This window comes from Eurosta solidaginis, chromosome 2 (assembly GCF_040869045.1).
Source record: "Eurosta solidaginis isolate ZX-2024a chromosome 2, ASM4086904v1, whole genome shotgun sequence".
Taxonomy (NCBI): Eukaryota; Metazoa; Arthropoda; class Insecta; order Diptera; family Tephritidae; genus Eurosta; species Eurosta solidaginis.
In genome coordinates, this window is record NC_090320.1 from 241,917,920 (window position 1) to 241,935,040 (window position 17,121).

At 34.2% G+C, this 17,121-nt stretch overlaps 1 protein-coding gene across 28 annotated transcripts in view; it reads right to left on the minus strand.

Moving 5' to 3' along the window:
• The window catches only part of aop (anterior open), a 164,986-nt gene that overhangs the window by 31,085 nt on the left and 116,780 nt on the right, over positions 1 to 17,121 (minus strand). The window contains exon 1 of one of the 28 annotated variants that reach the window (XM_067767418.1): positions 11,327 to 12,290. The exons of the other annotated variants lie outside the window; for them this stretch is intronic. The gene's annotated coding sequence lies outside the window, so the exon portion shown is untranslated. Of the gene's footprint in view, positions 1 to 11,326; positions 12,291 to 17,121 lie in introns of those variants that run through there. 28 annotated transcript variants of the gene reach the window in all.

Sequence of the window (17,121 nt, forward strand, 5' to 3'; positions counted from 1 at the left end):
TCAATAAATGGTCGATAGCATTATCAATCGATAACACCTCGCTGAGATATCGATAGTTTTTTCATAACAAATCGATAGCTTTTCGATAACAAAACTTCTTTATAACGTATCAAATATTTGATAACTCTTCGATAGTAAATCGATCACTTTTTGATAACACAACGATAACTTCTTGATAACAAATAGATAGCTTCTCGATAACTTTTCCATAAATATTGGACGTTTCCATAACACATCGATAATTTTTGATAACATATCGATAAATTTTCTATAGCCACTCGACAACTTTTCGATAACAACTCAAATACCGTTTGGTAACATATCGTTAATTTTTCGATAACTTTTCGATAATAAATCGTTAGCATTTTGAAAACACATCGATAAATTTTTGACAACAAATCCTTTGCTAATCAAAAGCAAATCGATAGCATCTTGATAACATATCAATGGCCTTTGGATATATATGCGATAACGTTTCCAAAATACATGGATAATTTTACAATATTTTGATAACCAATCGATTACTTTTCGATAAAAAATAAATAACTTTTCGATAACACATGGATAATTTGATAACATTTAAATAAACAGTCGATAACTTTTCGATAAAAAACCGATAACTTTTCGATAACATGTAATAAGTCTTTGATAACTTTTGTTATCGAAAGCAGATTTATAGCAACTCGATAGCAAATTGAAAACACGTCTATACCTCGTCGATAATACACCTACATATCGACGGGTGAGCGCACACTTGTGCTAAGTGCCCATTTGACCAAAACTGAAACTTTCTGAAACTTCAGCATCATGCCTACCTAGTGTGCATTTTTTGTAAGCGAGTTATCAATAATGGCGGCTCAGAAGCCAGTGGAAATATCTGTTCGCCTAAATATCAATCGGATCTAAAAGATAAATTATGCTCTCCTGAAAACCTTGAAATTTGTCACTTATCACAAGTGTGCGCTCACCCATCGATATGTGCTACAAATGCTAGCACAAAAAATTGTAGCAGCAAATTTAAATATCTATTTTTTATAAATATTTCTTAGTGGATTTTTTCTTCAAAAATGCTTATCCAAAAACTTTAGGGACAATTGTCTGCATGTCTGGTTTGAACTTTATGTACATAAAAGTTTGATAGAGCACCAGTTGAAAGGTCATTTAAAACCTATTGGAAACCCTGTATGTAAACATAAATGCTTATTACGTCTTCCTGCTATGCGTCTTATGTTTGTTTCGAATATATATTTACACACACATATATACATGTATGTTGATATATACATATAAACACCTATATATAGATAAGCACTTGTCCGCACACCTTACACCTTCATTTCATAATGCTTGCTGTGCTGATCTGTCTGCTTCCTTTTCCTTATCTTTTTATGACTTTTCCCTGTTTCTTTCTTTCTCCTTCTCTTATTTATTTGCATCCTCCCTGCTTGAGATTTCTTTTACATCCCCATTACGCATATAAATATCTATATGCATGTGTGCAAGACTTTTTTCTTCTTGTATATTTTCTTTATTGATATTTTTGAATTTGATCTTTAGCATGAACCCAGTAAGAATAGTACGGGTTAATTGACTAGTTTTAAAACTGGCACACCTTCTATAGGAGCCATATGGCAGACTTGGTTAATTTTGTGAGAAGGTCGGATAGAATATAATCACCTCCGCAAAGAGAGTGCGCTCTCTCAATGTGATGTTTTCTCTCAATTCCAATTAAAAGATTTTGGATAAAATTTTATGTACCTATGTGTCTCTTTTGCAGGTTAAAATTGACTTGACAAAAATCACTTTTGTTTTCCCGCTTCACTTTTAGTCAAGATTGGCTAACAGGGATTGCAACTTTTACCGCATAGGTAGGTACTTGGAGTCTTTTAAAATGCAGTAATTTGGATACACTTAAAGAAAAAAGTAAAATCAAAGGAATTCAAACAGGTCTATTCAATTGATAGTTACTTCTGTCTGTGGATAAAAATTCATCTTAAATCGGTAGCTGTTGAATCAACTTTGCGCATATTTGATTCTTCATTGACTGCTTTAACAGTCAAATCAACAAAAAAAAAGTGAATCAACTGTAAGTAATAACTCTGTTAAAACAATAAATAAAACAACTTACAAATTTTATTCAAACAAAAAAACATTTTTCTAAAGATTTTGATGTTACATTTTTCAAGCCTTGCTCCCAGGCTTTTCGGTGTGGTAGGCGTAGCACTCTATTATCACACCACGGCGGCTGCTTAGCTCTGCTCTTTTAATTAACAATTATTAGTGTCACTCTTCGAACACCGAAGGAAACAGTTAAAATAACAGATTTCCGTCACCATTACTTTACAGAATATTGGTAACTTGAGACCAACAGTTTTTCTTTTTTTGAAATAACTAAATAAATTTGTTTTCTGTATATTAATTAGCGAGACTTGCTCGATGGCACTACGGTACCGACTGTCCTACACCCCAAAATCTTGAGTGTAACGTTTGATCAAGATTTACATTTTGGTGAGCATGCAGCCTCAATTGTACCGAAAATCCAGAGCCGTAATAAAATCCTCAAATCTCTTGCTGGCAGTACTTGGGGAAAAGACAAAAAAAAAACGCTCATTACCACTTACAAAGCAATTGGCCAGCCGATTGCATGCTACGCGTCCCTATATGGCGTCAAGCCTAAAAATTACTCACTGGAAGAAGCTACAGGCCTGCCAAAATACTGCTCTCAGAACCGCCACGGGCTGTCTTCTTATGTCCACAGAACACCACCTATATAATGAGGCGAGAATACTCCCCATCAGGGAGAGAAATGAGATGCTAACCAAACAGTAAATCATACAAACAGTTCCTGTTGAATACCCAGAAATCTGGGCATCCCAACAGACATCTGATTGATAAGCCAACACCGCCCAGGGGTTTAAGGAGTCATCTCCGTAAGCATTATGAGGAAATACGGCACCTGAGAACTCAGCCGTATAAAGTCAAAAAACACAGGCAGGTCCTCACCGAACTCCACAAACAGGCGTCGGATGTTTATGCCAGGAATTCCACGGTGAATCCAGTACTCAAAACTTTCGGAAGAGGAACGCATACTCCCCAGGGAAACGCGAGTCACTCTAGCTCAACTTCGATCTGGATACTGTAACAGGTTAAACTCTTACGTATCCAGAATCAACCCCGACATACAAAATGTATGCCCCGCTTGCAATGTGTCCCCACATGACTTTAATTGTAATGTGGAACCAACGCCTCTAACACCCCTCTCATTAAGGTCCACCCCTGGTGAAACTCCAAGTTTCTTGGACTCCCGTTAGAGGATATTGATGACAATTTGTGATCGGTCGCACCTATTCGATGGGGCGAAGCACTGCTACAACAACAACAACAAAGAGTTGCTCATATTGCTTCATACAAGTGTTTTGTTATTGATATTAGAGAAAAATTGCAAAGTTTACAAACGGCGATGGTTACTAGGACATGTTTCTGAATTTCACTTCTTCATCAGCTAGCTTTTTCTCTAATATCAATAAATTTGTTTTCTTGAAAAAAAAAAAATCTATTGAATTAACAAACATACGACCAATTTTACTGAATGACTGTTAATTCAAGACCAAAAAATCTGATTTTTTGATTTTACTAACTTCATTTCCTTCGGTGTTGAAACTAAGTTCTGCGCAATCATTTTCATGAAAACCTACATAGCTATATATATTAAAAGAAGTGTACATTTTGATTGTCACTCCATAACTCGAGAACGGCTCGACAGATTGCCATGTAATTTTTAGGAAAGATACAGGAAGGAGAGATGATGGTTAGTTGATTTTGAATTCCCAAATCGGTTTAGCCATATATATATAAAAATTTAATTCTGTGAGTGTGTGTGTGTTCGCTATGGAAACGTATTTCTCACACATAAATCATCACCAAATTTTGGTTATGGGTTCCTTCGATCAACGGGAAGGTTTTAGGCTAAAAATAATTTCGATATATAAAAGGGGCGTGGCACCTCCCATACAAATGGAATCTTTGGTACTGCATACCTTTGAAGGTATACATGCCAGAACATTGAAATTCAATGAGGAGTTATATGAGGTCAATCCCTAACACCACCAAGAAAATGCGGAATTTGGAGAAAGGGGGCGTGGCACCTCCCATACAAATGGAATCTGTAGTAATGCACAACTTTGAAGGTATACATGCCAGAACATTGAAACTCAGTAAGGAGTTATATGAGGTCAATCCCTAACACCACCAAGAAAATGCGGAATTGGGAAAAGGGGGCGTGGAACCTCCCATTCAAATGGAATCTTTGGTACTGCATAACTTTGAAGGTATACATGCCAGAACATTGAAATTCAGTAAGGAGTTATTTGAGGTCAATCCTTAATACCACCAAGAAAAGATGGAATTGGGAAAAAGGGGGCGTGGCACCTCCCATACAAATGGAATATATTATACTGCATATATCTGGATGTCGTAATGGTAGGATAATTAAAATTGGTAAGGAGCTATGTGACGTTAAGTCCTAAAACCTCCAGTAAAATGTGGAATGGGGAAAACTATGGCTGCCGTACAAACTTAAGTTATTTTAACACCTAAAGTTTGACTGCATTGCTGAGTTTAGCTGTTATGCCTTTTGGACGTTTAGTAATCTGCCGCTGTTAAAAAAATTGTTTAGCTTCAGTCTATCGACATCTTCTATAAAAATCAAATTCTGTGTGTGTGTTCCCTATGAAAACGTGTTTGCTATAACTCGATCATCACCAAATTTTGGCTCGAGGTTCCTTCGATCAAGACGAAAGTTTTTCATATTTCAGAATTAAGAATTTTAAATTTAAATGTTTTTGTTTTTTTGCTATGCGAAAGAACTATCTTAGCTCCCAAAAATGATCATGTTAACAAAATCAATGATCGCTCTCAAAATCAAAGAATGAAGTGACGAAATATAAATCGATCGACACAGTTACAGATGAAGATAAAATTGTGAATTATCCAAATTAATTTCTATACTCCTTAGAACCAAAAGGAATGCCTGCGCATATATCAACTTTGAAAATTGGCTCACCAGTCATGCTTCTTCGGAATGTAATGAAAGCAACAATCATCAGCGGTAAAAGCAATACAATAATATAAAATAAGATACAATAAGATACAAGAATAAAATGTTTTAACAGAAAATTTCACCAAATATGCGTACAAAATTCAATTCAATTTACAGAACAATACATTAAATTATCAACAAACAAACAAGAAAAATAACGCAACATCCATTCGATCTCGGGCGTTACAACATGCGCCTGGTAAAGCTAGTATAATCTAAATTTTAAACCTAATTTGATTAGATCACGAAAAAGTTTCAGATTTAGTGAAAACCTTATAATTTTTAAGCATTTTGCAAACATTTTTATAAATAAGTGCCACATGTAGTTTATACATATGTTTGTCGATATAAATTTCCTAATATCTTAAGTTTTAATAATCGTACTTTTTATTTAATTTTTTCCGCTCAAAAGGTGCATAAGTACGCTACATATAATTTTATAGCCTAGATAACATTTTAAATGGAGTAAGAATAATTGTGGCTGTTTTTTTTTGCTGAGACTTCCGATCTTTAGATAAGCATAAGTGTGAACAAAGTAATAAAAATTCTTGTACATACATGCGAGGGACACTATTTAAATTTCAGTAATAATATATGAAATTACCAAATTTTTAGTGACTGCAAATGCCCTGCCAACCAAAGCTACCCTCTTTTTGCAATTTTCACCTCAAACTCCAACACCAACTCACATTGATAAAGTATTTTTCCCCATGATTCGGAAACAAAAAATAGTTTCGTTTTCTCGTTATTACTAATCCAAAAGATGTGAATGAATCGGTATGATTTTAGTTTTAAAAACAATATGACAGCTGAAATAAATTATTTTGTGAAAATTTCTTTCCGCAAATAATTTTTCATTTTAATTCTTATTTACATAGCCATAAATCTTGGTAAGTACTATTTATTTTAAGCAGAGACTAATAATACCTGGAAAGCTTATGCTTCCAGAGATGGATATTTTGGAGTTTGCACAAAAGTGGCCAAATAAAATATTTGTAGATATTTACTACTGGCGAATTTCATATCCGACAGATACTGCTAGCCAGTGGAGTGGAGATTTTGTAGCTGCTTCGTATTATGCTGGCAGTGCTACATGCGGCCGCATATTTGCTGGTGGACTTACACGAATAGTTTGAAGTTTCTCGAGACGAAGAAATGGATGTTGCAGAGCTATTTATTTTAGAGCTGCGCACCTCAATGTCACTTCTGTGTCCACTACCGAGCACTAAATTTTCTCGTTTTATTATCGCCTGATTTGTAAACGAATTCTTTTAAGTAAATATTAGCGAATGATAGGACACCGTGGTGTGATGGTATCGTGATCCGCCTACCACACCGAAGATCCCGGGAAAAGTAACATCAAAATGTTAGAAACAAGTTTTTTAATTAGAATACACTTTTTCTGAGCGGGCTCGCCCCCCGGCAGTGTTTGGCAAGCACTCCGAAAGTATCTCTGCCATGAAAAGCACTGAGTGGAAATTCATATGCCTTGCAGAGGCCGTTCGAAGTCGGCATAAAACAACTAGGTCCCGTCCGGCCAATTTGTAGGAAAAATTAAAAAGGGAGCACGACGCAAATTGGAAGAAAAGCTCGACCTAAAATCTCTTCGGTGGTTATCGCGCCTTTCATTTATTTTTTTATTTATAGGACACCCTCCTGCTTATTTACGACCTATAAGACTTATAACTTTTGTAGTTTTATTTTAATTTAATTAAGTTCAGCTTAATTTTTTTTAATTTCTTTTAATCTGTCTTACTTCAGTTTATTGCATTTTCCTTTATTTTTATTTTAGTTTCTTTAAATATATATGTGCTTTTATTTAATTTTATTTTACTTTATTTTATTTTAGTTTGTTTTATTTTATTTTACTTTATTTTATTATATTTTTTATTTTATTTTAATTCAATTTGTTTTATTTTTGTTTCATTTGTTTTATTTTTTATTTATTTGTTTATTTAGTTTATTAATCTATTTTCAATAATTTTATTGTATTTTGAAATTTTTGATTGAAAAATAAAAATTGATGAAAAACTAAATTAAATTTTTTTGTTGGGTATTTTGATAAACTTTTATGGATATAAAATTCTTCAGAGTAGCAGCCCCTGCTAGCTGTCACTTCCCCGAAAGTATGCAATTTTTTATTAGAGGAGTAAAGCTATACGTTTTCCCATATGCTGTTTTTGAACAAGTGTGATAAGGATGAGAAATCACACGTACAAGAAAAACATATTTCACCGTGGTTAATATCGGCGCCTCTCCGAACAAAATTATCCAACTTATTATCCAATTTTTTGTGTAGCGTCAATATATGATTACCCAAATATTTTTCCAACCATGGTTGGTATGGTGGTTTTATAATTTTACAAAATTGTTTCATTGTATATGAAAAAAAAGTTTTACGAAATTTTTATTGCTGTTAGATTTAAACTATCGACTTCAGTAGTCATCATCCCGACGCAAAGATACTGCAACAAAAAAATTTTTAGCCAGATAAATCCTGGTAAAAGTCTGGTTCACTTTGTGTGCTACATAATTTGTTAGTTTCTTATCTATAGTTTGGCAACGCTGTCTTTAATAACCCTACTTTTTTCAAAAATAAATGGCGAGGCTTGGCCTTTAGCGGTATTATGTGAAATAATGGCGACATCTGCTTCTCAAGTTTCGCAATGATCCAGAGCATTCCCGTGAGAATTGAGCGTGATACGGAGCTAGAAAATTTACTGGATTATGGCTAATGTGTGCCAGTTTTCGAAAGATAAAGACTAACCCTAGTATGTATTTTTGGCAATCATAACCGTTTATTACTTGATAGTTATCTGGATTCTATCGGTATTTTTTCGGTATGAACTGGTTTAAAATTGAGTTTATATTTATTGTTATGCTATCGCTCAATTAGATCTATATAACGACCAACTCAAGAAACACACTTTTCTGAAAACTGACTGCCTCTCTCATATGCATTGATGGTTTTTTTTATCAAGTCTTATCTCGTTACATAATGGAGGTATTGGATGCGTATTGTACATATATGAAATTGATAAATATACATTTTTGACACGGTAACCTTAAAACGATGTTTACATGGAACTTCTCATATTTAATTCACTCTCTCATTGCATGGTTAAGTATTCACATCGCAAAGAATTAAAAATTCCATACAAAAAACGTTCAATTTCGTTTGTTAAAACACAACTCTCTCAAAAAAAGAAACGCATGTGTCTTCTGCTACCTTTTTTTTTAACAAACGTGTACAAGGAAATCCCGGTTTTGTCAAGAAATATGAGTGCTCTTCACTATTTCTTGAGCAACGACCCTGTAAGAACATAGTCGGTTAAGTACCAGGGGTGACAGTGACTGAATTTATGACTTTTTTGAATGGAATTTACAATTCTAGAAAAAAGAAATTTCTCTTGTTAAGTGTATTTAACTTAAGTGCATTTTTAATTTAAATAATTTTAACATAACAGAACCACGCCGCTTCATAGAGAACAGAGAGATAAAGGAAATGTGAAAATTACTTTGCTGTTATTATTTTTAAAACAATTTAAAAATTTAAAATCTAAATCTGAAACTTTTTTGTACTATATATACATATATGACCTAAACAAATTTGGTTAAAAAATTTGATTATACAAGGCTTTGTAAAATTGAATGGACAGAACTGCGTTTCAATCTTAAACCAGATAAGTCTACACTCTTGCGGTTATAAATAAAAAAAAAGTTGGTTGGGTGTGGTGGTGTGCCTTACCCACTGAGCTAACAACATACCAAACAATCAAAATATTGTGAAACAAAATATACGATTTCCAGCACTTTTCACAAATGAAAGTTTAAATTTGTGCCTGTAACCCGAAAGGGTAGTATTTTTTTATATCAGATATGTAACCAAGTTTCATTTTTGTAATTTTGAGACTTTTTAAAATTTTATTTTTAAACTGTTTTGATTTTGTTTTTGAAACTATTTTGAGAATTAAGACTTATTGCTTAGTTAAATGTATATTTTTAACCGAATAAAATTAAAAAACGTAGTAGTAAATTGGGAGATGTCCAATTTGGGTGAAAAAAGTATGAAAAAATCCCTAATTCGAAGAATCGTTTCAAATTTAGTCTCAAATATAAGTCAATTTCTGGTGCTATCTCTCTGCTCTTCTATAGAGGAAGTAAGCGTATATTCCAAGCTAAGTATTCAAAATCCTTGCTACAGAGTTTTATTATATTGGTTCCAAAGACAGCATCACGGATACGGAGAAAGAATTTAGGTCAGTCGACAAAACTTAGTTTGGCCTTAATACAAGAACAACTTTCAAGGATCGTAAAGTTCTTAAGATTGATGGACTAACTGATAAAACATTTTCAGGTCGAATTAGCATTTTTTAAATCAAACTTTTTTCAACTAAAATGAAACTTTTCGCAGATTAAATTCAACTTTTTTCAAATCAAGTGAGAGAGAAAAGATAATTCGGCTGAAAACTAACACTGGCTAGACTGTTATGCTATGATCTCTACATGTTGATGACATTTAATCTCTCTATTTCGATCCAATAAACACTTGCTTTTGGGAATCGTTATCGTTTCTTTGACTATCGAGTTTAGAAATCTTCGAACAATTAATGAGAAGTTAAGCATTGAAATTTTATTCTACCAATAACAATGCAACCTACTCGTCCCCAACAATTGGTGAAATGAATAACATCATTAGTGCCTTTTGAACAATGTCCAGCCAAAACTTTAATCGGGAACGATGTCTCTAAATTGTTCACGCACGGGGCTTACAACCGGAAGAAAATTTGCTACAATACCTCTCCTTTTTAGCTCATTTGCTCAACAGGGTTGCCTTTATATCGCTGTCTTCAGCTACCCATATAAGACTCATACTGTCGAGCTAAGCCATCTCACTGAAATTTTCGTCACTCAGTCACTAAATTTGTGCTGTTGACGTACGAGTTTATGACCTTCAACGCTGTCGGACTCTGTACTTATGCTCTTGTGTCCTAGAGGTAAAGGGCCAATTAAACTTCCTTTACCCTAACACCATAGTCGTAACCATACTTATATCCATAACCATCTTCAATGTGATCGATTAATGGTACCTTAAACCTAAAAATCGTGAAAATTTCATAAAAATGAAGAAAACGCAAAAAATTACAAACATATTTCACAAAAAATAAGTCTCTTAGTCATAACGTATCCAAAACAATGAATAAAATCTACAAAAAGTTATTAAATTCACCAACTCAATTATTTTTAGGTTATGGATATGGTGAGAAACCAAAAACCAATTGGTTGGCTATGGTATGGTTATGGCGTTAGCATTATGGTATGGCACCATTAATCGATTACATCGATCAGCTGTTTTATTTGGTTATGGTTTTATGGTTATAAGTCACCATTAATTGGCCCTTAAAGCCAAAAGCCGATCTCGCGTTTTATCCCCAAAAAACAAACCTCGAAAATATACAACTTCAAAACTTCACATTATGGTTATATTTATCGGTTAACTTCATTGAAAGTAAAAAGCTGATAAAATAAAATCGGCCGAGTTACGAAAGTAGCTGTTGAATCAACTTCGCACAAGCTGATGATTCTGAATTGACCGTTCCAACAGTCCAAAGCTCTTTTAGCTTAGCAACTATTACAGCCACCCTAAGGCCGGGTTTTTCAGTGCGAGTTCAAACTCTAGTTAAATTTGACTAGAGTTAAACCTTGCCACTGTTTGTTTAGCATTTCATTTCTCTCCCTAAAAGGAAGTACTCTCGCCTCACTGTGTAGGTGGTGTTCTGAGCACATAAAAAGACAGCACGTAGCGATTCTGAGAACAGTGCTTTGACAGACCTGTATTTCCTTCCAGTGTGTAACCTTTAAGCTTGGCGACCTTATCGCGGACGCGTAGCATAAAGTTCTATACACAGATGCCACTTCCTGTTTTTCCGTCATAAAATGTTGATCCACTCGTGAACCAGAAATGTGTTTTAGGGTTGGTATATGGATTTCCTGCTTCTCAAAGGGTTCTATCCACAATGTATAACTGAAAATTCCGCGAGGTTCTGAGCGTACAGAGAAATTGGAAAATTATGCCAACCTCAAAATTGTGAGCGCCATGATATCATTTTTTTCCTTTTTTAAATTGTATTTTAATTTTATTTTTAATTATAAGTACAACTTATGGGTACATATTGACGAAAAAGAAATTCTTTTTGAATTCCCACAGCACGATCATATTTGCTTTACCTTGTATGGATGTTGTTATGGGTCGTTGTATCCAATACGAGAATTTCAATTTGCCAGAGGTTTTTTTGTTTTTCAAATAATCGAAATTAACACTCTACACATTTACTGTTGTTGTACATTTTTAGATTTTAATTTCTTGTTTTATTTTTTTGTTTTGTTTTAAAAACCCACACTCAGCACACATTTGTTTACAATAAAACACACAAAAATATCCGGTGTATGCTTGTATTTATTTAGTAGCTTGTAAATAACATGTGAATATGTATTTATTTATTTTTTTTTTTCAATTTTTATGTGAATATGAGAATTCTTTAATAATTCATAAAATATGCGCAAGCACTTTTTCGCAAATTAAAACTTAACACGTACCTACTAAAATATGGCACAACCGAAATGTTGAAATTTTTTTTTTAAGATTTTTTGAGTTTTGAATTTCTTAAACTTAATTTCTAAATTTTTTTTGTATTGTTTTTGATTGCAGCTTAACTCAAAATTTAGTTTTTAAACTCCTTATATTGCTTTGTTTTTATTTTTTTCAAAACAATTATTTATTTCTCAAGCAGAGCTATTAATTTGTACTATTTGTTTGTAAAACTTTCAAAAGCACTGGTTTTCAATTCCCTTTTCCGATTCTAAAACATTAATTGTACTTAAAATTAATGTTTAATTAATTACAAGAAATAAAAACGCGTCGCGCTCGTAACGGATGCGCAGCGGTTTCGCAATCCGTACACTTTGAAGGAACAGGAACTAATATTCAACGAATTAAACGAGTGCGAGAATACGCCAAATGAATGAGCGCGGTGAGTGAGCAGAGCAGCTACTGAGCGATAGCCAACGTCGACGGAGACAGCGGCAGCGCTCACAGCAGCGGATATATGAGGGGCCGGTGTTGCGACGGCGCACTTGCGTTGACTGCCAATAAGTTTATGAGCGCACAATTCCCAGCATCTGTGGATTACTCACTACTCTTGTAGATTTCTATGTATGTTTGTGTAAATAAACACACAAGCATCTGAAAAAAAAAAATGCAAACACTCACGCAAGGCACACGAAAGCAGTGAGATCTCGGTGTATATATAATTGGAAGAAAAAAACTGTTTAGCAGGTAGGCAACAATCAAACTTAGCCACATGCAACTCGGGTATAAAATCAGAAATATATTTAAACACACATGCATACAAACACACATGGTGCGTGTGAGATTTACCTGCTGGAAGAAATATATACGGCAAGTCCTCATGGCTAGACACTGGGGGTGCATTTTTGAAAATGCCGCAGAATTAACAAAGAATAAAGTGTAAAACAAGAAGAAGAAGTGGCATACAAAGTGATTCTTAAATATGTATATTAATACTGTGTATGTATGTGTTTGCTTGTATGAAAGCCAGTTTATTTTTTTCGTTCGATATCTGATATGTTTCACTTCAAAAACAACAACATTCCATTGCTTTATGGCTTTCTTTCTGCTTAATGCCTTTATGCTCCTCATTATTACTTGTTTGGTTTTTTTTTGCCGAAAAAATTCCCCCACAGAAAGTATTTATGAAGTAAAATAGTTATGTAGAAACATGCTAACGCTAACAGTCACTCAAAGTTAAAATGACACAATCATCATATATATTATTTCTAATTGCCGCTTTTATATACGGGTTCCTTTTCGCTCTTATTTGGAATCCAAATCTATAAATAAAGTGTTGGTTGTAAAGATGGAGAGTCGGGCTATTAGCGAGCTTTGGGCAATTTTGGTCGTAGAGCATTTGTTTCGCTATATTTTATTAAAATAATTTGTTAAAAATAAACGATTGTGAGCACACAAAATATATGTATATTTATACTATGGCCTTATTGTGAATATTTGCACTGCGTTGCCGGGCGTTGCTACCATACGCTGCACCAGATGGCAGCGTAACTGTAAGTTTTAATTGATGATAGAACCGCTGATTTCTGTTGATATTTGATAAGAGACTTTTATATTGGTTGCGCAAGATGCGCACGGGTCCGGCTCGTTTTTTTTTTAAATAATGCAGTTAGCAGTATGAGCGATTCATATGAAACAACTTCATAAATTAATAATAGCAGTATTTTTTTTACATGTATATTAGGGTGGGTCGATTTGTATGGACGAAAGTTAACTGATATCGCGCCATCGCTTTTTCGATAGGATTTGGGCTCAGAAAAAAAAGTTACACTACGCATACCCAAAAAAATAATTTTCGAGCCTGCGGAATTTCAGTTTTTTGACTTTTTTCGACTTTGGTTTTTAAGGCTTTTTTCATGACCTACTAAAAAATTATAAATTAGTTAATCATAAATTAACAATAGCCGTGTTTTTTTACATGTATATTAGGGTGGGTCGATTTATATAGGCGAAAGTTAACTGATATCGCGCCATCGATTTTTCAATAGGATTTGGGCTCAGGAAAAAAAGTTCCACTAGGAATACCCAAGAAAATAATTTTCGAGCCTGCGAAATTTCAGTTTTTTTGACTTTTTTTCGACTTTGATTTTTAAGGCCTTTTTCAAGACCTACTAAAAAATTATAAATTAATTAATCATAAATTACAGGCATGCTTAACGAACGAAACGATATCATTTCGTTACGATAATCAACGCTAATAAACGAAACGAAGTCATTTCGTTTCGTTTATTAACGTTAAGAACGTCAAATTAACTGTTATCGACAACGTTTTTAGCGGACAGGGTATACATATAAAAATTGTTTAGTAGGTCATGAAAAAAACCTTAAAAATCAAAGTCGAAAAAAAGTTAAAAAAATGAAATTTCGCAGGTTCGAAAATTATTTTTTTGGGTGTGTGTAGTGGAACTTTTTTTCTGAGCCCAAATCCTATCGAAAAAGCGATGGCGCGATATCGGTTAACTTTCGTCCATACAAATCGACCCACCCTAATATACATTTAAAAAAACACGGCTATTTAAGCATGCCTGATAAATTAATAATAGCCGTGTTTTTTTAAATGTATATTAGGGTGGGTCGATTTGTATGGACGAAAGTTAACCGATATCGCGCCATCGCTTTTTCGATAGGATTTGGGCTCAGAAAAAAAGTTCCACTACACACACCCAAAAAAATAATTTTCGAACCTGCGAAATTTCATTTTTTTAACTTTTTTTCGACTTTGATTTTTAAGGTTTTTTTCATGACCTACTAAACAATTTTTATATGTATACCCTGTCCGCTAAAAACGTTGTCGATAACAGTTTTTTCAAAAAAAAAAAAAATATATTATTATACATGAAAATTTTTTTAGTAGGTCATGAAAAAACCTTAAAAATCAAAGTCGAAACAAAGTCAAAAAAATAAAATTTCGCAAGTTCGAAAATAATTTTTTTTGGGCATGCGTAGTGGAACTTTTTTCCTGAGCTCAAATCCTCAAAATCGATGGCGCGATATCAGTTAATAAATCGACCCAGTAAAATCTATGTATGTACATCTACATTTACGGGTAAAAAAATGCTTAAAGCTGAGTCATTGGTGCCGTTTGTCGTATCGCTGTAGTCGTATCCCTAACGTAATCAGTTGTTTATCGTTACGGCGGAAAACTAAAATCCAATTGGTTGGCTACGATACGGTTACGACCTTAGCGGCACCAATAATCGATTGCATTGATTCCCATTAGGTTGGTCGAATCAGCTGTTATAAGGTTACCGATACGGTTACCGATAACGCATCAATGTCTGCAGCTATATCAGAACCTCTGTTGGCCATAGCTGAATCGGTTGCGGTGAATAGTGGGCACACACCATTTATAGAGGTAGCACATAGAGGTAGTGCAGAGGTTAAACATAGACACATATTTCAGTTGCATCTAAGTATAATGCGTATTGATATTTAGGAGTACTAATTATCTGCGCCACAATTTCAGAAGTGTAAATAAAGTTATGCACTTGTCATTCCATATAAAGTTTAAGTGCATATGTATATAGATGTAAAAAAAAAATACAGCTAATGTCCATCTATTCAAGATTATGCCAGATTTATGACTGAATAACGGCTGTGAAAACGGCAGAACTACACAAAACCTTCAGGAAATGGTATTTCCATTAAACAAACAACCCAATTCAGTTTGCTCTGCAGATCCTCTCTCTATCTCAAACCACCCCTGTGAGCGTTAGCATACGTCATAGTGTAGAGCAATCAATGTGTCTTGGCCTCGACGCCCTACCATTACTCGACGTTTCATGCAAAATTGGATCGTAAGGAGCTTATTCGGAGACCCAATTCTAGAAAAATAAATAGTTCTAAACGATTTTGAATCGACGACCTTCTGATCGCGTTCGAATTCTCTAACAGCTTCGCCACAGCTACTTGAAATTGTTTGCACTCGACTCGAATAATCGGAACAGAGAACACTACCAGGAAATGGACTCGGAATCAGTATTTTTCTACTTTTCAAACCGAGTCGAAAACCAGGCCTAATTGAATATAAAATAATTCAAGGTTCGATTCGAGCTCAGGGCCAGAACAATAATTTTTTTTTAATGATAATTATTGTTTTTTTAAATGTTTCAATAATTGAAAAATTGTATTTTGTTTTTGGAATAGTAAGTAGGAAATGTTTCAGACAACCTGTCATAGCTGCGCAGATAGATCCATTTCGAAGGGTGCTAAGCCTTCATCATCAGTATGCTTTAGGCACGCTGCGCTAACCATTTAGCTATACACCGGTAGTTTGTTTGATTGAAAAATTGCTACTTCTATTCCTCCTTACCAACTATATTTAATCAGAGTTGCGTCATCTGTTGCAAATCACAGATAATGCTGGATTTGTTTGTTGTCAATTACTGACAAGTAATGATAGAAAATCGTTCCAAAATAGTTTTAAGGTATTACTCGAAAAAAGTTACTGGTCGGTAGGTATTGAATCGGAATACTTTATGGTATGCATTACTGAAACATCTCTTATTGTTGACTCATCCCCCTTGATCCGCAACAAGTGGTTCGACTTAAATCAAACATAATTTTTATTTAAGTTACACTTAAAAAAACAACCCTATGTCTTTCTGCGGCATAAATATTGTGATTAATATTAGCATCACTAAGCTGCTACTAAATAAATGCACAACAACAATAAAGCAGCCACTCTTATGTAGAAGGCGAGACGAAGAGATATCTCATCACACATAAGCAGCGCAAGCTGAGCAATCATTATTCAGTTTTGATTTAAACGCGCTATTGGATGTGAAGTATAATTGCGAAGTACTACTCCCAAAGCAAGCGACCAGTTTGCAATACTGAATATTGGAGTGATTTTAGCGATTCGAACGTTAGCAGAAGGTGCATAATAGTCGGAATTCCTCGAAGTTCATCACAATGTGTAATTTTAAAAAATGAGTAAGCGAAATCCGCCCAGTAGCTCGGCTGTTTCGCTCTAACAAAATTGGAATATAAAAACACTGCAGCACCAAAGGTATGCTGGCGATTTACAAATAAAGTGCAAGTGTGAAAGCACCTAAGTATTGAGTCTCATTTGCACTACGCAATACTGTATAAACTCATATACATACAAATCTCAATTTTTAATATTTACAAGTACATTGGCGATGATGTTGAAATATGAGATCGGCTGAAATAAATGTTGCTGAGCTGTTGATCTAAAAACCACCCCTAATCTGTTAAAAGGAATTCTGAAAGAAAAATACGAAATCTTCAAAAAGAAATAAAAAATCCAACTAGGAAGACCATAGCGCGGGAAGAACACAAGTAGTATATAAGAACTTCCTTTTTCAAGCTGTGCTTGCTTGTAGGTTTCTTTTATTTTTTCTGAAAAGGA